The sequence below is a fragment of the Mixophyes fleayi genome, chromosome 2 (assembly GCF_038048845.1).
Source record: "Mixophyes fleayi isolate aMixFle1 chromosome 2, aMixFle1.hap1, whole genome shotgun sequence".
Lineage (NCBI taxonomy): Eukaryota > Metazoa > Chordata > Amphibia > Anura > Limnodynastidae > Mixophyes > Mixophyes fleayi.
This window is the reverse complement of record NC_134403.1, coordinates 191825304-191848287: the sequence shown is the minus strand read 5'-3', so window position 1 is coordinate 191848287 and position 22984 is coordinate 191825304.

The window sequence follows — 22984 nt, the reverse complement described above, 5'->3', positions numbered from 1 at the left end:
TGCTGCATGATTACTGTTCGAACATAAAGGATAAACTTTTGCACCATTATATAATACTCACCAGCATTAGGTTGTGACATTAGTCTGTCAGTGTCCCGCATGTTAATTCCCTTGAGGAGCTCAAATGGAACAAGCTACTTGAACTACTCCTCATATGACGTGTAGGTCATCTCTATAAAGGGCTCACCACCAGTTCCTGCAGTTGCTCTTCTCTCCTCTGCCATCTTATATTTGACCTTATGGTCCTGAGTCATTAAGGAAAGCAAAAGTAAGCAAGTAAGGAAAAACCATGCTGCATTGGAGGGGGAGGTAAACTTTTAAATAGCTCACTGTGTATGTCCCCCTTTCCCTTCACAATACCTTTACTTAGCTTATCTAACTTATCTAAAATAAGGACACGGAGACATGTATAAGTTGGCTAAAAAATGGAGTTCACAGTTTATTTATTTAAATTACCTTTATGGTGGTGGAGAAAGAGCAATGCGGGACAGCTACCAAGATGATGCAAACAAAGAAACGTGGAAAAATGGCGAAACCACTGTGCATCCACTTAACAGAGGATCTCATCCCTAAATATCTGGCATGCGCTACCTTGGCGTCAGAGTGACTGTACCCCATCTAAACTCACGATTGCCCCCCTCAGCGAGCCGGACAAGGGACCCTCCTCACAGAAGGACCAAAGAGTTACTGCTGCTTCAAAGGGGACAGTGACCTGCGACCAAACAACACTAGCGCCCTAATTATCAGCCGCTGATTGCACGCTGCGCCGCACAGACGCCACAGCCCACCACCACCTAACTATACACAGCCCCCACCCGCTTGAGAATCCTGTCAACAAAGTGACCCATACCCTCTCCCGTCAGGTGAACTCTGTCCCTTCTAAATAGGTGAAGTGACCCTGTCCCTATCCCTGGGTGATCTATCATGACACCCCCAAATGACCTGGTAATCTTCCTAATGGCACTATTAAGCTTCCTTGCCATTGTAGAATGGCATAGTCTTAAAAGGGATAGCTGTTCTTCATACTAAACGGGGAATTAAGGCACACCAGCCGATAGTAATGGTTGGCCACCTGGAATGAATCTGACGTAAATCCTCCCCAATGTGAATTATGAGCTTGAGGGATTTTCCCTTCCCTAAATCGTTGCCCCCCATGTGGATTATCATGATGGCGGTCGTGCCATGCAGTTCAATTAGTTGCGACAACCAAGGCAGGGCGTCGGGCCAACACAAGCCCCGTCTACCAAATAATAAATCAGTATCAGCACTAGCAGGGAATGGAAAAACTGCTCTGGTGTGGCCAGCCGCTCAAAAAACGTAGGAGAGCCCCAATATCCATACACGTTTAGACATCGCACAATCACCTGCAGGTAAAAATACAGTGTTAGAGAGGCAGGATACTGAACATCCAATCAGATAGACCAGAGGGACTGTTGAAAGATCTTCCACAAAGGATAAATAGAAGCAGGAGCAAGTGTGGAAGGAAAAAAAGGGGAGGGAGTGTAGGGATTGAATTGAAGGGGACAGGCCACCCAGGCGAAGGTAAAAACCAGAGGAAAACCCTGGAAGCTTACCACTAATCAGGACTTACACCAGGGAAACAACGGAAGAAAATCCCTTCGCACCCTCGCGTAAAAGCAACGAGCAGAGGAGCCCTGGGTAGCCCGGATGGAGTGGAAACGAGAGGGCTGGGGTGGGGAGAGGAGGGCGGGGGGGGGGTATGAGGTTACCAGAAACTGAAAACAAAGAGAAAAACATGTACAAGAAAGCAACCATTAAATCAACAGTATCAATAATCATGTAGGACAATTGGGCCTAATGTATGACTTGTAGGCGGTAGATTTCTAGCGGCCCAATGCCTTGATGGAATCAATGGATGCTCCGGCCATGGCTGAGGATGTAGTCGCCCCAATCCTAAATGAATGGGTGCCGTAAAGTGAACTGTCTAGAGTGAGAAAATGTAGAGACCGCTTTAATATGGCCGCAAACTGGTACCTCGTCAGCGGTAGACTATTCTGGTGAACAAGAAATTGAGGAACGTCCGGTCTTATTAAGCTAAATTGGGCAGTTAGGGTCACCAGGCAAATACCCTTTTTGTGCTGTGGAGGTATGTTAACCCAGGACCCCTTACCATACTGGTCCATTTTAGATCTACTGAGTTTACAAAATAGGATGCCGTCCTGCGAGATAATGTTTTGCCCGTAAACCCAAATCAGAATGCACCCTGGACCTAGTTACTAACTCCAGGGAGAAGGCTGTGTGGAACAGTAACATCTGATTTCCATCTGAGATTACCTGACTAAGGTTCTGCAGTAGCTTAATGAGGTTTGGAACTGTGATCGGAAGACGGGAGTCCGTTGGCATGGGTAGCACTTTGGCCCAGCCTTTGAGGGCCTTGGAAATCATGAAGCCTTTTGTGACATTGAGTGAATCGTGCAAGCAGGACATGAATGAAATACCGGCCGGTGTGGAGGCCATACTGGATTTAAAAGCCCCTCTGGAGTACTTATGCCATATAAATGTCATGATGGCCTCTCTCTGACCTGATTCTGACTTTTCCCTGTGGCTGAGGAAGTGGGACCACTGGCTCCAAGCTGTTCGATAGGCATACAGGTTCGAGGGCGCTAACGCACGTTCAACAAATCCCATTATGCCGGCTTGATAATCTGCCAAACACAAGAGGGACATGGAATGCCAAAGCTATTGGCTTGAAGAGCCAACTCACGAAAACCTACACCATTGGAAGTGGGATAGGGCATCAGCTAAGTTGTTCTGTACCCCAGGGACGTGTTGTGCATAGAAAGAAATGTCATGTTTAAGGCAGCGTAAAATGATGTGTCACAAAAGGGCTATGTCATGGTATGTAGAAGCACTCTATTTATTTATGGATTGAACCATGCCCAAATTGTTGCACCAAAAAACGATGTGCTTGCCCTGCAATGAGGGCGCCCACAGCTCCATGGCAATAGGGAATAGCTCAAGCACAAAAAGATTTTTTGTTATATCCAGCCAACGTTTGGCGCACCAGTGGCTGTCAAGATAAGCCGCGAAACCATATTCTAGAAACATCAGTGAACAAGTTAATTTTGAAATTCTCTATGGGCAGGGTGGGCCAAATTCTCCTACTGTTAAAGTCCAGTATGAAGACGAGCCTCACTAAATCGTCCCTGATCTCTCAGGATAGGCGAATAGCTGCATGTGGTAGACTTCCTGCTATGGCTCTCTGCAGTTTTCTACAAAAAACTCTCCCCATAGGAATCACCCGACAGGCAAAATTGAACAAACCCAATAAAGATTGTACCTGACGCAGTGAACAGGAAGTGGTCCCTAACACAATTGCTATCGCGTCTGAAAGTTTAAGCACTTTGTCCACAGAGAGTCTACAATAACCGGCCGCAGAATCTATCTCTATGTCCAAGAATGATAACCGAAACATAGGACCTTCCATTTTATCCGCGGCTATGGGCACACTTAATACGGTAATCAACGCTTGGATAGAGTATAAGGTATTCTGGCATATGGGTGAGTTGGGCGGACCGATAATAAGGAAGGGGTCGAGATAGTGAGCAATACCCCTGCAGCCTGTTCCAACCTGAATGCACCAGTGTAAGAAGCTGCTAAACTTCTTGAAGAGGGCACAGGAAATTGAGCAGCCCATGGGTAAGCAGCGATCTATGTAGTAACCGCTGCAGTGTCTAAACCCCATATATTGGTACGACTCAGAGTGAAGAGGCAACATGCGGAAAGCTGACTCTATATCGATTTTGGCCAACAGGGACCGTTTCCCACATTCTTGTAAGAGGGCGAGGGTGGACTCAAATCACTGGTAGGTGACCGTGCTAAGGGAGGTGTTGATGGCGTCATTAACAGATCGACCAGGTGCTGAATCAATCTGAACTTGCCCCATGTTTTCTTGGGAATTACTTCTACCGGGAAGAGAATGAGGTTAGGAATAGGGGGCTGTTCAAATGGCCCTATCATGCGTCCTAAACTAAATTTCCTTACCGCTCTTTTCATCTAGAATTTCGGAAAAAGCAAATGCCAACTTGAGATTAATGGGGGGTAACGTTGGTAAAGGGCCCTGTATCCGTAATTTGAAACCAAAATGGAAGCCGTCATGTAGTAGAGATACCGTGTCCCTATCATAATAAAATCTAAGCCGTTTGTCAAGTTCTACTAAATTAATTGGAGATTGGGCCTTGATGAGGAGCTGCTGCTGACGGCCCCCATCCCCTACACGCATTTCGGCTGCAATTTGAAGCGGGGTGTTGGCCACCGTACGACACATCATCATCACATCATCATTATCATGTGTTTGTACCTACACGCTCTCCCTCATTGACAGAAACCGGAATTAAAATCGTAGCACTTTCCTTTGGAGGAAAGGGCTGCTTGTGCCCTCACCGGCCCAAGAAACCTCTTACTGGTACCTGATTCTGCAACATGGCTACTAGGACTCATCAACTCCAACCAAGTGTCTATGTCCTTTGACCCTAAAGGGAGTTTTACCCGACCACTCATTTGTTTCCTAAAGAGCTTGTCATACGCCTGCCAAATCAATGGCCCGTTCTTAACATGCATGTCACTTATCAGATACATCCATACCTGTGTGTGTTAGCTAGGCCGAAATTCTATGCAAACGGCTGCAAAAACGCAAAAACTGTTAACCCATCTGGGAAAGGAACTATATTTTTCTTTGCGTATGCCGGTTCTCTCACACAAAGGCTAGAGACTTTCTGTCATTTTCAGTAAGCGCGAACATATCCACGTACTTGCCTCTCTTAATCTTGTCGCGCACGCTTGGTCTAATACTGTATGTCAACAGTATGTTCTCAAACTGACCCAAGCCCCCTAATCTCCCGTTCATTTTGGGGCCTGGTGTCTGTGAAGGTTTATTTGTGCACTTACCTAGCAACTCTGACTCTAGAATTTTAATCAGCTCCTGTGGCCTATGCCCAGAGTCTGATGACTCCTCACTGGTGGCTGACACAGGTGGACTAGGATGTTGTGACTTGTGTATAATAATCTCAGTGCACTCCCCGCGTGGCTCAGCGTTCACTGACTCGGAAACCATGCCCTCAGCTGCATCAGTAGTTGGTGTTGTAACGTCCGTTGCTGAGGGAAGCCGCCTCCCTGGGGTTGGTGCTGTGGTCAGCTCGTGCGGTGACCACCTGCCACATCTGCTTCTCGATTTCCGGATCCCGACACAGAGATAAAATAAGGGTCACTAAGTTGTGTACCACTGCTGTAGGTGGGGCTGTGGTCCTGCTCATGCTGGCGTGGTGATGACACCTCTGATGAAATCACCTTCAGGTGATGAAACGCGTCAGTAAGATAGAGAACACACTGTGCCTTTTGACTTTGCAATATATGCGAGTGTATCGCTGCCTCCACACCTATTTGGATTCCTATGATACCGCTATTGAAGTTGAATACCATCTGCCGTTAGTTATAGTCCACGGGTGCTTTCTCCAGCACGGCTCTGATTTAGAGGATTAAAGCGCTCCCGCTGGAGCCACAGGCTCTTCAATCGCTGTCCATCATTGGACTTAAGGAATATGCTTTCCTTAAGGATATCTACACTCCTACAGACCATTATACGGGACTGATATCTCTGACCAAGGTCTGTACAGTATTGCTACTTACTACAGAGAATGGGTCTTATGTGATTTCAGCCGAGGAGTTTGTGAACTAACTGTAGTATACATCTTCATTTACCACTTACCTGCATTTGAGAAATTTTCATCGTCTCACGGAGTGGACACTGTAATACATTTTGAGATTGCAACTACTCATTATATCTGGTGTGGCCACATCGCTATTTCCACTCCTCACGATATTGGTATTTGAGCCAGCGGAACATTGTTATGTAGTCATTAATGACATTGTGACGTATGAATATCCATTAATCCAATATCTGTGTTTGGATCCTTTTTTTGTGACATCAGCGATCATTGTCTGCTGCACTGCAGTTATTTATCATTCACACTGGCCAGTGTTTGTTCTTTTTATTGTTCTATGTATCAATAAATTGTTTTTATTTATCTCACGGATCGTACCAGCAGATTTTGTGTTTGCTAGCTGTCAGTGCTGTTGCTGTGTGTTGTTTCTATTTGTTTTCAAGATCTCAATGCTCTTTTCAGCTGCAGGCGCTGACACACCTCTTTTCTGCATCCTTTGAGCACCATATTTCTTTGTGCCAGGTTTTGTGTTTGTTTATTCTCTGTATGTTGTAGGCATGGATATATGAATGTGATCTCTGTTGCACTTGCCTGTCATGAAAGAAACGACAATCCTTGAACCTACAAGCAGTGCTCGAAGTGGAAATTTAGATATGGTGGCATGGAAATTTGAAGAAAATGGCTGAGGGCCTGCAGGATTTTGGTAGTATGACATTAATTAGTCTTAGTGCGCAAGACAGTCCCACCACATTCAAAACAGTTTCTTTCCTACCTGTTCTTGCAGTTTACACTACCTGCTGGTTTCTTAAGCTCAGTTGCTGCTTGGCCAGATCCTAGAATGTTGGGCCCAATGGAAAAAGCATAATTACTATTCATCTCCTGGAAAAAGCGAGTAAATAATATTCACCCTAGCCAGTTCCACATCTAAATAGCATGCACATTTACAAAGTAGGCCTGTTTCTCCTAACTAGCACATTATTGGCATCCCCGTTACATCAATAATATATATAATTTATAATAAATAACCAAACACATTACAGCAATCAGCATTAGCCCCTACATACTCCTATATTACAGTGATACACTCCCCCACAATACAGCCCATTCAAATTACAGTAACCCCACTCCCAGATTACTGAAATTAGGTATACATCTGCCACATTACAGAAATACCACTAGCACTCTCGCCGCAAACTGCACCAATACCACCCCTCTACCCACAATGCCCCAATACCACCCCTGTCCCACAATGCCCCAATAGTAGCCACCTCCCACACTGCCCCAATACCACATCTCTCCTCACGCTGTCCCAATACCACCCCTCTTCCCACACTGACCCAATACCACTGCGCTGCCCACTCTGCTCCAATACCACCCTGCTGCCCACACTGCCCCATTACCACCCCTCTCTCCACACTACCCCAATACCACCCTGCTGTCCACACTGCCCCAATACAACCCTTTGAGAAAGTCTGTTTAAGATGGATGAATTGTGATAGCTAGTGGTGTTTCAACACTTTAGTGGATCTGTGAGACCCCCGTTTAAATCCAGCTACTATAGGTGATTGCAGAAGAAGGAACCAAATATCTAGGAACATTTATTGTTCGCATTTGTTTCTGCCCGGGCAGATATAGAGGTGTTCACCTACACCAGCAGGACTATTGCATGCTGGAGAGCTGCGGGATACCAATCAGTGTGAGTTTTCTACAATAGATAACTCCTAAGATACTGTGTCTCCTTCTAGCTCAAGTACTCTGGAAGCGGTGTGATTCAAATCCTTTCCTGCATGAGAGTTTGCTTACTGATTGGGACATTTCTCCCTAAAGGATAGACATCTGTTGCAGCTAAGCTCTATGAGGTTCTGGATCCTTATTGTGATTAAGTAACAGTCAGATTTACTTATGATTCATTTTTCTGGGAACAACTTAGGTGTGTTCCAAACTGCACATCTGTTCATATTATAGTGTTGTTTTTTGTGTTTATGCTCAGCAAAGATATATAATTTTGTGAATGGGTATGTATTTATAAGTCAAGAGTATTTCTCTATTTGTGATTATTTATGGATATTGTCAATTTGATACAATGGTGATTTGATAGCGCCATAAACCATTTGCACCTTTATTGTATGCGTTGTTCTTAACAATTATTTATTCTCTTTTATGTAATAAATATAAATATGTGGTCATACATAAGGGGAACATAAATTACAGAGAATGAAACATACTACTGTGATCCTGCAATAAAATGTTAGGGTGAGAGTATTATGTATACTCTCAAAGGGTGGCCTGTGAAAGTCAAATAATTGGATGAAGTAAACTAAATTAATTAATATTGTTTTACCGTGCAATTGCGATAAGTACGCCACGTGTTATGACACAATCACATGGATTAATAACACACACATTTACATTCACACTTACACTTGTAAATAATACACATTTATTAAGGTTCCAATCCACATTTATTTATTGTAACAAAAGGAGGCATTTAGCTGGCAATATGCAGAGAAAGCAGGGAAGTAGAGTAAAACATTGGCACAGTTATGTACCTAGGTGGAGAATAAACCAGGTAAAAACATATGTGTAGTTTAAAATTGGTTTACTTACATGATTTAAAAGCTGCTTCCTCTCAGCAAACAGACAGGGTGGGTCTGATAGTCTAAACAGAGCCAGGGATGGGTGTTTCCTTTTAAAGAGAAGGTGGGTGTGTCACCTGTCCATCAAGCTAGGCCTGTGGGAGGAGTGTCAGGTATAAAACCCTGCTTGTTTCATTGTTCAGGGAGATCAACGCTGGGCTAGCTGGCTGATCTGGACAGAGAGCTGGACTATGTATAGTAAGCGTTGAGGGTCTCCATAATTGCTGTGCAAGTATACAGTGTCAAAACATTATTACCATCCTGACAATAAAGAACCATAAAAAGGAAGAAGTAGTATGCGTGTGCTTCTGCAGTAGCGGGCTCTTGCCACATTATTTATTAGTAAACTGTATTAGATATTATTTATACATAGATAAAACTTTAGTAAAGGTATATATGGTTCAGGTCATCTAAAAGGTAAAGAGTTTGGTCTCATATTAAAGCTTATTTCACCAGCATTAATCCGGTTTCAACAGAGTAGCGATCGCATCTAGCGGTAGCAAGTTATAAGCAATATGAAATTAGTACTAAAAATTACTTTGTTTGTGGTTTAGTTTGAACTGGTTATTCGGAGGGAAGACACGTAGACAACAGTTGAAGTGAGCAGCCCCTCCTTTGTTTGAAGATCAAATCAACTGATCAATGACCAGCAGACAACTGGAACATCGTTTATTGATATCTGTGTAAATAGTGAAATCATCAGTGTTTTTTTGTAAACTGAAACTGCATATAAGCAAGCTTCCCTGGGCCATTGTTATGTCTTCCTTCCTTTATACTTTCCTGCTTTATTATAATATATTTTATGCGTTGGCATGATGGCTTGCTATAAATTCTGCTTGCTTATGTACTCCTGCTCTACGAGAGTGCAAAGAACACAGGTGGGCAATGGGGGGATCCAGTTATGTGCATTTTCCGCAACCCATAGACTGTAAGGTTGCTAGCAGGGCCCTCCTACTTCTTTGTCACTTAATACCCATGCTTATTTTATTACCTTGCTCCCAATTTGTAATATGAGTATGAAGCTGCACGGATCAGGACAGTTGTGAGGTATGTCCCACTGGCAAGTGACCCTTCAAAGCCGAATGTACCAGAGGCAGGTACTCAAGGCATTGAAGGGGTGTTTTTAGGGACGGGAAAAGTACTACAGGTGGTCCAGCTCTTCAAAAGTACTGGAAGTACTCTCAGTTATGTTTAACACTTCCAATGTGAAGTTGCCATGCCCAGTGTAGCGTGGCCACACTCCTTTCGAGTGCGCACACCAATTCTTCATGGTGGTGCATGCATGCTGTCCTGATTCCACAAATCAAAAACGGTTTGCAGTCTCAGGCAACAGTTTTAACACTACTGGCATAAAATTGGGAGAAGCAGCAGCACCAATGGAGACAATTACTTTGCATAAATTGACGCCCAAACTTTGTCAGCTACCCACCCCATTTATTCTAGTCTGTCTTGAAAGGGGATGATGATGGAGACTTAGGGGGTATTTACTAAAGTGCAGTTTCACCAAACAGCAACTTTTCATACTATTTGGTGTGCAGTTTATAAAATGCATAATTAACCACATAAACTCTATGAAGGGAGTCGTATATACTTCAGAGAAAACATTCTATATTTATACGTATGGGACATATTCTATATAGGGAATACACAATATGTCAGATTTAGCCAAAGTAATGTGGAAGGAGTTTCAAGGATTCAAGCGTCATACACAGACTCAGCAGAACAGTTTCTGCTAGAGGAAGTGCAGTGTCTGATACATACCACTAAGAATAGATAGATACGACTTTTGTGAGAGTTTCAGGGGGATGGTGAAAATATATATGTTTTTTTCTTTTCACTTACTCATCTTTCTTCTATATATTCTCTCACTAACTTGCATTAATGGGCTATATGTAGATAATTGGATGTATGCCTCAAGAGGTATAGATAGTGTATCAGTAAATTCCCTCTAGACAACTATTTGGGCAGACAATATTTCTAAGGACTGCAGCCGCTTCTCCTGGTCGTAGTCATGCATGCTGAATGGGGTCTCACCTGGGAATAGAAGCTGAGGGACGTGGACCGTGAAGCCTTGTACTGAAAATTTGAGTAGTGCTGTTACTAACTAAAAGTGATTAATTTCTCCATTTTTCAAATGTTTTTCTGATAGTAAACCAGCTGTAAAACTGAAAACTTTTAATCAAACTTTAACATGTGGTGTTTTATTCCGTACTGTTACAATAGATATATTATTTTCATTTATACACAAGTGCAAGATTTGCTTTTTCAAGTTTACTGTTATTCAAGGTTATATTTATGTAATGTATGACACATGTAATGTAGTAGGCTTCCCTTCCAAAAACCACAGCACTCTGTCTACTGTATGCACATGTGGGATGTCACCATTTACTGACCTATGTGGGATGGCACCATTTACTTACACATGTGGGATGGCACCCTTTATTGGCATACAAAACATGTGCTGCTTTGTGAGGTGGTTAGCACTTCTGCCTCACACCACTGGGGTCATGAGTACGATTCCTGACCATGGCCTTATATGTGTGGAGTTTGTATGCTCTCCCCGTGTTTACGGGAGTTTCTTCCCACACTCAAAAACATACTAGTAAGTTAATTGGCTGCTATTAAATTGACCTTAGTCTCTCTTAGTATGTGATGTGTGTGTATGTTAAGGAATTTAGACTGTAAGCTACAATGGGGCAGGCACTGATGTGAGTGAATTCTCTGTACAGCGCTATCGTGGCGCTATATAAATAGCTGCTGCTACTGCTGATGAGGCCTTGTCCTCACATTACCTCATTTCAACCTGGCCCAATGTTCCGGCACCTTAATGAATTTTGGTTCTAATCTTAGTATTTGCAGCAAGTTGTGCCTTATACATCTTTAGAATAGTGCCCCCCTGATGCAGAGCCAGTGAAGAGGGATGTCACTCACCTGACCAGTGATCCAAGAACAGAAGAAAATAAGAAAAATGTGCAGGATCGCAGAGAAAGAAGAGAACAGATACCTTAGTACAAAAACACCAGAGCCTCTTCAAGCAAGCATGGCACCGAACAGGAGAAGAAGCACTGCCAGCTGGAAAAATTGAAAACACGAAAAAGGCAAGAAGAAGGTCTGTTTACTGTGTGGATCAGGTAAGTCTGCTCCCATAACCATTGCCACCTATGTCGGGAACAAGGCCCATGGCATATTTCAGGCAGTAGGCCCATGCAGCATTAGTGGGCACAAGGCCCAGGGTGCTTAGGTGTATTTCGGGCGCATTGTATAATTAGGCTTAGAAGTCTGTGGCACCAGTTTCAAGCGTACAAGCCTGTGTTCACATTTATATAGGAATAGCCTGTGAGGCATAGTTAATTCAAGCACTAGATCTGTGGAGACAAACTTTGGCATTAAGCCTGGTACCAAAAGGAGGTTCGCCCCTGTGATTGAGAGACCGTGCCAGGTCTGTTCCCCCATCACCCTTTAACCCACTGCTGGGTTAAAGCCTACTGCAAAGCTCTGTTTTTGGCCAATTACTTTTTTCATTGTACACCTCTTATCTTGGAGCACTAATTCACTCATTTGGCCTCCAATACCACCTCTACGCTGATGACAGCCAAATCTATATCTCTTCCCCTGACCACTCTCTTTCTGTACTATCTCGTGTAACCAACTGTCTTACTGCTATCTCCACATGGATGTCCCAATGCTGCCTAAAGCTCAACATATCCAAAACAGAGCTTGTTATCTTCCCTATTGCCAGAGTACCCACCTGCCCTCAAATCTCCTTCACTATCAATAACACCACAATTTCCTCAGTCTCCCAAGCCTGCTGCCTTGGTGTCATACTTGACTCCACCTCTGCGTTATTTTTCACATCCCAGTCCTGTTGACTCCACCTTAAAAACATTGGCAGAATATGCCCTTTTCTTACTCAACATTCTACCAAAACTTTTATCCATTCTTTATTCCCAATATAAGACCACAGAGAGAGCATAGTAACCAAAGAGGTTTTTATTAAACACCTGTTACACAGGTTTCAGGATGCAGTACGATAGGGTAGTGCAGAAATAGCAAGAGAACTCAGTAAACAACAGATACAGAATGCGATGGTCTGCAGGACTTTACCACAAAGTAGTGGAGATGACACACAAGGTGCGATGGTTTTCGGAGCAAGGCACTGAAGTGATGATCTGCAGAACTTTACCACAAAGTAGTGGAGATGACACACAAGGTGTGACGGTCTGCGGAGCAAGGCACTGAAGGTAACGGACACAGGATGCAATAGTCTGCAAGACTTTACCACAAGGTAGTGGAGACGACTAGTTACAATCTGCAACAGGTTAGTCATCTGCAACACCGGAGAGCTGAAAGCAGGCATTGGTGGTAATACTCTGCAGCAGGATAATGCTGAAACACTGGAGAGCTGCAAGTGAGTACAGAGCCACAGACAAGCTAAGTCAGGGGTCACAGGAAGAGGTGCAAAAATGAAGGGACGAGCAAAGGTCAATACCAGTACATCAATCAAGATAGGATGCAAGGAAAACAACACAGGTAAAGGCAACAGATGATCTGGCAAAGGCTGCTGGGAAAAGAATGCTTTTATAGGCCAGAGACAGGTGTTAAGCATCCTGGAGTAACGAGTCTGCTCTGGCAGGTAAGAGAGCAGTCTCTGCATCCTGCAGATCGTGACACTCCCGTCTTGACTATTGCAATCTCCTGCTATCCTGGCATCCCTGACACCCATATGTCCACACTTCAATCCATCCTAAATGCTATTGCAAGACTGATCTTCCTCTCTCACCGCTCCACATCTGATGCACCACTTTGCAAATCCCTACACTGGTTTCCTGTGTCCTCCAGAATCAAATTCAGATTACTTACCCTTACCTACAAAGCCCTCACAACACTACGCCTGCATACATCTCAAATCTCATATCAAAATACTCTCCCTCCTGCCTTCTTAGATCTACATCTGACCTGCGCCTTATCTTGTCTCTCGTAACCACCTCTTACTCCTGCCTGCAAGACTTCTCCTGTGCTGCTCCCCACTTATGGAATTCCCTATCATGTCCAATCAGACTTTCCCACAGCCTTCAAATCTTTAGACACTCTCTGAAAACTCAACTTTTTTTTAGAGCTTACCTTATCCCCGATAACACTATTCAAACTAATGTACCCTCACAAATGTCTCAATCTCCACTCTGAGCCACACTCACTCCTCTTGTTTCAGCTGTGCCATCTTCCACTTAGAATGTAAGCTCTCTTATGAGCACGGTTCTTCATACCCTTTGTTTCATGTATGCATTTATTTTGTCTACCTTGTATGTCCCTGTTTTATGTATGCACTGTTTTCCCTACTGTACGGCGTTGCGGAGCACTGTGGCGCCTTACAAACCTACGATAATAATAATGGATTGAAAATCAGTAAGAGTCAGTACCAGTATCAGTACCAACACCACAACACATTTTCAATATGCTCCGATCAGACCTTCAGGGTTATAAGGCGGCAACTGTAATGGAGAAAGGTCATTACGGACAGAAGACAGCACTGTGCATGTAGGAGAGCTGGAAAATAAATTGGTATAACTACATTTCCTGACTTGACGTGCGGCTGGGGGAGAGAAGGAGGATGGCACTGGACAGCTGTAGTGAGAGTAGCGGAACCAGCATGAGGGGGCTGGATTATGGAGAATGTGACAGGATGAGGAGGAGTTTTAATTGGAGTGAGAAGAAAATAGTGTAAGTGAGGTACCTCATTGTAACATTCAGAAAAAGGAACATATATGTCATGAAGAGCCCTCACATGGAATCATTAGAGGCAGAATCAAATAACCATGTAGAGAGAAAACATTGTCAGTTGACAAGGACAATTGTGTGGAGAGAAAGGGAAAACTTATGAAGAGGCTATGAAGTGAAGGAGAGTATCAGTTAGAAACAAGTACAGATACTGCTGATGTAAGCAAACATAATTACTCCTCAGAGAGTGGTATAGTATTTATTGAGAGCGGTAAAGTACATACCTCCTGCTTATAATATAGAGGCTTCTAGTGATAGACTTCTGCTGTGGGTTTTTAAGGCTGAAGATAACCAGGTTCACCAAGAGAGCAGAGCTGGATTTAGACCTCATGGGGCCCTAGGTAAGATATTGGTTTGCCCCCCCCCCCTCCCCAAAACAATCCATAGCACTATATTTTTTTTAGCATAGCATATACTCCTATAGTTAAGTAGAAGCAGGCCCGGCGCTCCCATTAGGCAACGTTAGGCAGTTGCCTAGGGCGCCGGGCTCTGGAGGGCGGCACTGAAGTGGGGGACCCAGTGATAATTAAATAAATGCTAAGCCCGCCCGCCCGCCCGCTCGTTTGCCCGCTCGCCCGCCCGCTTGTTTGCCCGCTCGCCCGTCCGCGTCGTTTGCCCGCTCCATCGCTATAATGCGGTGCTGCACTGTAGCAGCACCGCATTTTAAAATTTACCCGGCGCCTGGCAGCGTCGTGACGTCACGACGCACGACGCTGCCAGTGTAGAGGAGACAGAGAAAGAAGACAGAAGCGCGGAAGAAGAGAAAGGAAGGAAAATGAAGAAGTTAAGGTGAGTACAGGAAAGAGGAGGCTACAGATAACAGGAGGGGATGGGGGGACGGATGCTATACATAGGGGGGAGAACGGAAGCTACAGAAAGAGGGGAATGGAAGCTACAGTAAGGAGGGAGAATGGAGGCTATACAAAGGGGGGAGAATGGGGGCTATAGAAAGGGGGGAGAATGGAGGCTATAGAAAGGGGGAGAATGGAGGCTATACAAAGGGTGAGAATGGAGGCTATACAAAGGGGGGGGAGAATGGAGGCTATACAAAGGGGGAGAATGGAGGCTATACAAAGTGGGGGGAGAATGGAGGCTATACAAAGGGGGGAGAATGGAGGCTATACAAAGGGGGGGAGAATGGAGGCTATACAAAGGGGGAGAATGGAGGCTATACAAAGGGGGGAGAATGGAGGCTATACAAAGGGGGAGAATGGAGGCTATACAAAGGGGGAGAATGGAGGCTATACAAAGGGGGGAGAATGGAGGCTATACAAAGGGGGAGAATGGAGGCTATACAAAGGGGGGGGAGAATGGAGGCTATACAAAGGGGGAGAATGGAGGCTATACAAAGGGGGGGGAGAATGGAGGCTATACAAAGGGGGAGAATGGAGGCTATACAAAGGGGGGGGGAGAATGGAGGCTATACAAAGGGGGAGAATGGAGGCTATACAAAGTGGGGGGAGAATGGAGGCTATACAAAGGGGGGAGAATGGAGGCTATACAAAGGGGGGGGGGATGGAGGCACTAGAAAGGGGGGAGAATGGATGCTACAGAAAATTGGGGGGGGAGGAGGAGGCTGGAGAAAATAGGGAACTTAGGGGATTACAATTAGAAATGTCCTTGAGTTAGAGACTATGGGGTCTTTATACTAAAATAGTGCCGTGACAAAATGCAGCGATGCATAATGAAGCACAGCTTTAATTCACTTTGCTGGGGCTACTCTAGGATAGTTAAGGAACCATTTATGTGTATTAGTATTTGCCCTCTATTTGGCTCTCCTTTGTTGCCCTCTATTAGTATAATTAATTTTACATCTGCAGAATACATTAACAAATGCAAATAAAATAGAACGGTCTAGATTATCTGTCATTTAGATTACCTTTCTGTATTTATTTGCATGTGTTAGTATATTTAATATATCATCTACAGAATACATTAATAGACAGCAACAGAGGAGAGCCAAGTAGTGGCCAAATACTAAAAAAAAAAGCCAAGTAGTGGGCAGGGGGGCATGTGAGTAAAGCTGGTGTCGCCTATGCGGCTGGCATATGTGACAAAAGCTGATGGGCAAGGGGTGACATTGTGAAAATAGCTAGTAGGCAGATGGGCATGTGTGAGTGAAGTTGGTGGGCAGAGGGGTACATGTCAGTATGTAACAGGTGAGTGATGTCATGTTTTCTTTTCTTTCATTTGTTTTGTTCTGAAGTCTAGCATTTGGAGCCTCCCCTCTAGATATCCTGTGTTTGCTCCTGGGCAGCAGTGATACCTGGACAGCATTCTGCATCAGACATCAGTGCTGCGTCAGACATCTGGACTGCATTGTAGCCAGCCAAGAGGAGGTAAGAGTTATTATTTTTAAGTGTGTTAGTGGCTGGGAAATTAGAAATTTTTTTTATTTGGGGGGTGGGGGGGGGGGGGGGGGCGGCAACCTAGGGCTTTGCCTAGGGTGCCGGGCAACCTTGCACCGGCCCTGAGTAGAAGGGTAAGCTATGTGCCGCCGCACATCACGCTGCTCCTCCTGCATCACCATGTGGCCCCTCATTATTGTCTCTCTCATCGCACTGTGCTCTCATTTATCATTACACAGCATCACACTGCGGCCCCTCATTACTGTCTCTCTCATCACACTGTGCCCTCCTTTATCATTACACTGCATCACACTGCAATCCCCTCATTACTGTTCCTCTCATCACACTGCTCTCCTTTATCATTACACTACATCACCATGCTGCCCCTCATTATTGTCCCTCTCATCACACTGTGCCCTCCTTTATCATTACACTACATCACACTGTGGTCCCAGCAGTTAAAGAATAATGTCCATGGACTCCATATTTTGTAAAAGGATCTAGCAGAATTTTAAATTATACTAATCATATACTCCATACGATGAATATTAAGCTCAGTGGTCAAAGTGGAAATTTAGAAGTGGCGGTATGAAAAATGTAATGGGAATGTAAACAAGTGAATGGAATATTATTATTTTACAATGAAGGCAGTACAAGAAGTAGCGGTATGGCATACTACCATATACACCCCACTTCCACCACAGCTTACCTTTCAATTCACACAAATTGTACTTTATCTTTAACTAAACTTAGGTATTAATCATAATTAACATGTCAAGAAACTGCAGTTCAGGGTTAGCAAGCCCAGTAATGAAAAAACAGCAGTCTCGCCACTACAGTTACAGACTGCAGCCCTCTACTTACAGAAACATGAAAAAGTGCTGGAATGTAATAATCATGTTGATATGTCAGTCTTCTGTATGAATCCCATAGTGCAACATTTAAACAAGTCAGACATCCTCATAATATAAATCCCACCAGATTCAGGATAGTTGGCAGACTGTGCTGCTCTCTTCTACCTGTTCTCGTCACTTTCATCACTTGTGGCTGCTGTGTCTTTAGATCAGTTGCTGCTTGTCTGGATCATGGAATGTTGGAGACCCTATTTGGAAAAAAAATGGGTACATGAAACTTAGTGAACTCCAACCAGCCCCAGTGTTAAATCAATATAGCACGCAGATTTTATAAGTAAGCCTCCCTCCAACCAAAACATTAAATTAATAGTGTTAACATTTAACAAATAAACCTATTTCCCTCCCACAAACAGCCCCTCACACACACATAATATAAATACCCTGGCCCCTCACACACACACACACACAAACACGCACACACACACACATAATACACACAGACAGTGGCCCCTCACACACATAATACACACACACAGTGGCCCCTCACACACACATAATACACACACACAGTGGCCCCTCACACACACATAATACACACACAGAGTGGCCCCTCACACACACACACATAATACACACACACACAGTGGACCGTCACACACACATAATACACACACACACACAGTGGCCGCTCACATACACATAATACACACATACACACACAATATAGCAATATACTACAACCCCCCAACCTACCTTTTTCCATCCACAAGCTGTGCACTCTTCCTACTCTTCACACATGGGACGGCACCTGTCATGTGGTGCACGTCCCATGTGACACAGAGCAGGCCACACAGAGGAGGGAGGGAGGAGACCAGCCACCACACTAGCCCCTCCCCCATCTTGCGGTGCCGCGAGTCGGGGGAGGGGGCCGCAATTTTTTATTTTATTTTGTTTTTATTTTTTTTCTTGTCCCCCCCCATCTGGGCCCCCTGAGAGCCGCTAGGCCCTAGGCAGGTGCCTAGGTTGCCTAGCGGTAAATCCGGCCCTGCAAGAGAGCATTGGACCTGGGTTACCTGTGTATGTTAATGACTACAATCAAGTTCAATGTTGGCAAAAGAGTCTGGATACACCTTCCTGCATACAGCTTCAGGACATAAAAGTTACGTTTGCCTGACACACATACTAACTGTGGCTAAACACATAGGGGTAGAGCCATTAAGGAAAGTAAAGCAAAAAAAGGAGTAACTTTGCACCTTGGCAAAAGCATGTTGCAATGGAGGGGAAGGTAAACTTATAAAGTGATAGCAGATTTATATTTGGGGTAGGGCATGTTCTAGAACAACTTTAAATTCAGTGTAAAATAAAGCTATCAAGTATTTGTGTGCTACATGAAAAAAACTGCCAGTATTTAACTTATGCGCAAAATAATAAACTCATTTGCACCCTTTGTTTTGTAACATGTTTTGTCCAAGAGAAAAATTATTAATTTTTTTGCTTTACTTTCCTTAATAAATCTGGGCCATAGACTGTGTTACTACATGTGTTGTAAGAAGAAGGTTTGAAGAACCATCACAACATTTGAAAGCAGACATAATATTCAATATCAAGTAGTTCAAATACTTATTATTAATTTAGTTCAAGTAGCCCGTGTTACCACCGAGAAGTGCACCATTAATTAACTATAGAAAACTGTTGCAGGAAATCTTCTTTTTTTTTATTTTTAATAGGACTGTAACAAATATGAAATATTTTAACAAAATAACTACATATAAGTACATGCATATAAATGTATTATTGTATTTAAAACCTGTTTATTGTTTTTTAATGTTTAAATACTGCGGGCACTTAGGTTTAACTAGCTTAACTTTAATTAATAAATATACACTGGTGGTTTTTGCAGTGAGCATTGTGTGTGCCTAAGTATTTGTTGATAGGCTTGTGTTGGTACAAGGTGTCCTCAAGTTGCTGCTGGTGGTCATCTTTCACATCCCCACACAACTGAGTACGAAGATTTGGCTGATGTCACAGCATTTGGAGAACAGAGAAAGAGACGTATACACAAGCATACATTTCATTCTAATAACCATCCTCATCAGTATAAGAGGGTATTACAGTAAAAAGATTGTTTACACTAGCGCCTGTCTTTTGGTTAATCAGGGGAATTTGATGTCTATTTAAAGATCAAACTTTGTGAAATATGTTGCTTTTGTGTCAGTGTGATCCTGATCGTCATTTGGTGTGAATTTGTTGCTATCCCAGCAGTGGACACAAATTCATGTACTTGATACTACTACTGTGTATTTATTTATTGACAGTAAGCCTGGGTGGTCATAGAATAACATTAGGCACAACCTGATTAGACATTATCTGTTTTTGCTAGGGATGTGCACCGGCCACTTTTGGTGTCTCGTGTTTTGTGTTTTGGATTCGGATTTGCTTGAGGTTTTGGGTTCGGATTTGTTTCGCAAAACACCTGACGAAAGGTTTTGGTTCAGATTTAAGGTTTTGGATTCGGATTTATTTTGAAAAAAACATAAAAAGTGTTAAAATCAAGTTTTTTGGTTTATTTTCACTCCTACGCTATTATTAACCTCAATAACATTCAATAACAATCATTTCCACTAATTCCCAGTCTATTCTGAACACCTCACACCTCACAATATTGTTTTTAGTCCAAAACGTTTCATCGAGGTAGCTTTCTGGACTGCATAGTGCAGTGGTCCCGATACACAATTTGGTACCGGGGCCACAATACCTCCGCCTTCAAATGGTCTGAATTCCACTGCACAGCTGCCTGCTCCTACATCCTCTGCAGCATATACAGGGTGTAGTTCGAGCGTGTCAATACCTCTTGTTTTTGACGATGACAGGTCATTTTCATTAATTTATGATTTGGCAGCAACAGTCAATGTTGTTTAATATCTGATACACCTCTATCTGGACTGCATAGTGGAGTGGCCCCGGTACCCAATTTGGTACCGGGGCCACAATACCTCCTCCAACTTTCAAGTGTAGTGTTTATAATTTATAAAAACTACAGTCAATAGCACGTCAATAACTCTTGTTTTAGACGACCATGGTACAGAGCATTCATCATTGAGATCCTATCAAGTATGTGAAAGACAGACAGCGTCAAAGTGTTATTTGTTGACTTTGTTAACAAAAGAACTGTCCCTGTTGCAAATATTCGTGCAATGAAGAGTGACTTTTTCATTTAAAGGCTCAAGCTTTCAAGTGTAGTGTTTATAACTTATAAACACTACAGTAGTTCAAGCACGTCAATACCTCTTGTTTTTGATTATGACAGGGCATTTTACTTTTGGTTTAATTTGTTGAATTTGTTTTAATTTTGTTTTACTTTGTGCTCATGGCAAACGACTGTTGAATGGTCACATAATGGCAAAAAAAGAGTTGTAAGATGGAATTGTCCTTGGACCCTCCCACCCACCCTTATGTTGTTGAAATAGGACATGCACACTTTAACAAACCAATCATTTCAGCGACAGGGCCTACCAAACAACTGTGGCTGAAATGATTGGTTTGTTTGGGCACCCACACCAAAAAAGCTATTCATCTCTCCCTGTACAAACTCAACAGGCTCTACTGAGGCAAGATGTCGTCCTCATCCTTAACCTCTGATTCCTCTCCCCCTACAGTGTGTACTTCCTCCTCCTCACACATTAACAATTCGTCCCCGCTGGACTCCACAACCACAGGTCCCTCTGTACTATCTGGAGGGCAGTGCTGTACTTGATTGAGGAATTGATAATTCATTTTTATAACCATCATTTTTTCAACGTTCTGAGGAAGCACCTCCTTCGCCGCTCACTGACCAGGTTCCCCGCTGCACTAAAAACTCTTTCCGAGTACACACTGGAGGGGGGACAACTCAGGTAAAATAGAGCCAGTTTGTACAGGGGCTTCCAAACTGCCTTTTTTTCCTGCCAGTAACAATATGGACTGTCTGACATGTCTATTTGGATGGTGTCAGCAAAATAATCCTCCACCATTTTTTCTATTGTGACAGCATCCAATGCAGCAACAGTAGACATGTCTGCAATGGTTGGCAGGTCCTTCAGTCCGGCCCAGACTTTATCAGCATCCCCGCCAGCGGGTCTTTTAGGAAAACTGAGCTTTTTCCTCGCAACCACAGATGTGGAAGAAAATGAGGGTGGAGCTGTTGGCATGTCACGGTCCTCTTCAGAGGACAATCTCCTGACCAGCAGGTCTTTGCACCGCTGCAGACTTGTGTCCGCCGGAAACAGAGATAAAACATATGCTTTAAACCGAGGATCGAGAACGGTGGCCAGACTGTATTCCTCTGACTTTAAAATAGTGACCACCCTCGGATCCTGGCAAAGCGTACGAAGGGCTTCATCCACAAGAGCTACATGCTTGGTGGAATCGCAATGGTTTACCAGCTCCTCCCTCCAGCTGCTTCTGCAACAGCCTGATCAGGGGAATCACCTGACTCAAGCTGGCAGTGTTGGAACTGACTTCTCGTGTGGCAAGTTCAAACGGTTGGAGAACCTTGCACAACATGGAAATCAGTCTCCACTGCGCTTGACTCAGGCACATCCCCACTCCTTTGCCTATGTCGTAGGTGGCGGTCTAGGCCTGAATGGCCTTTTACTGCTCCTCCATCCTCTGCAGCATATAGAGGGTGGAGTTCCAGCGCGTCACAACCTCTTGTTTGAGGTGATGGCAGGGCAGGTTCAGACTTTTTTGATGTGCCTCGAGCCTGCGGTAGGCACTGGCAGAATGCCGAAAGTGTCCAGCAATTTTGCGGGCCACCGCAAGCATCTCCTGCACACCCCTGTCACTCTTGAGGTAATGCTGCACCACCAAATTAACGGTGTGGGCAAAACATGGGACGTGCTGGAAATTGCCCATATGCAATGCCCGCACAATGTTACTGGCATTGTCTGACACCACAAATCCCCAGGACAGTCTAAGTGGGGTAAGCCACTGCGAAATAATTTCCCTCATTTTCTCTAATAGGTTGTCAGCGTTGTGCCTCTTATTAAAGCCTGTAATACACAATGTTGCCTGCCTTTGCACGAGCAGACGTTGTGTAGATGCTGCTACTGATGTAGCTGCTGCTGTTGCTGCGGAAGAGGATGCATCTACCCAGTGGGCTGTCACAGTCATATAGTTCTTCGTTTGCCCAGAACCACTTGTCCACATGTCCGTGGTTAAGTGGACAGTGGGTACAACCGCATTTTACATCTTTGGTATCGCCTGCCTAGTGAAGTGGAATCTCGACGGGATTTGGTACCGGGGACACAATACCTCCATCAACCCTCTAAATCCCACTCCACTGATGGCGGACACCGGGTGCACGTCTAACACCAACATAGCAGTTACAGCCGCAGTTATACGCTTTGCAATAGGGTGACTACTATCGTATTTTGTGGTCATGGCAAACGACTGTTGGACGGTCAATTGTTTTGTGAAAGACTTAGCGGTCTTACGACTTCCCCTCTGGGAAGATGACCGACTAACAGCAGCAACAGCAGCAGTGGCAGTAGTAGGCGTACCGCTGCAGGATTCCTCGGATGAATCCCGTATAGAAGAGGACTCAGTCTGGCTGGTGACATGGCCTGCAGTACTAAATCTGATGGAGATCATGGAGGAAGTTGACGAGGAGGGTGTTGGTGGTGTGTATCCAACAGGACCAAGGGATTTAG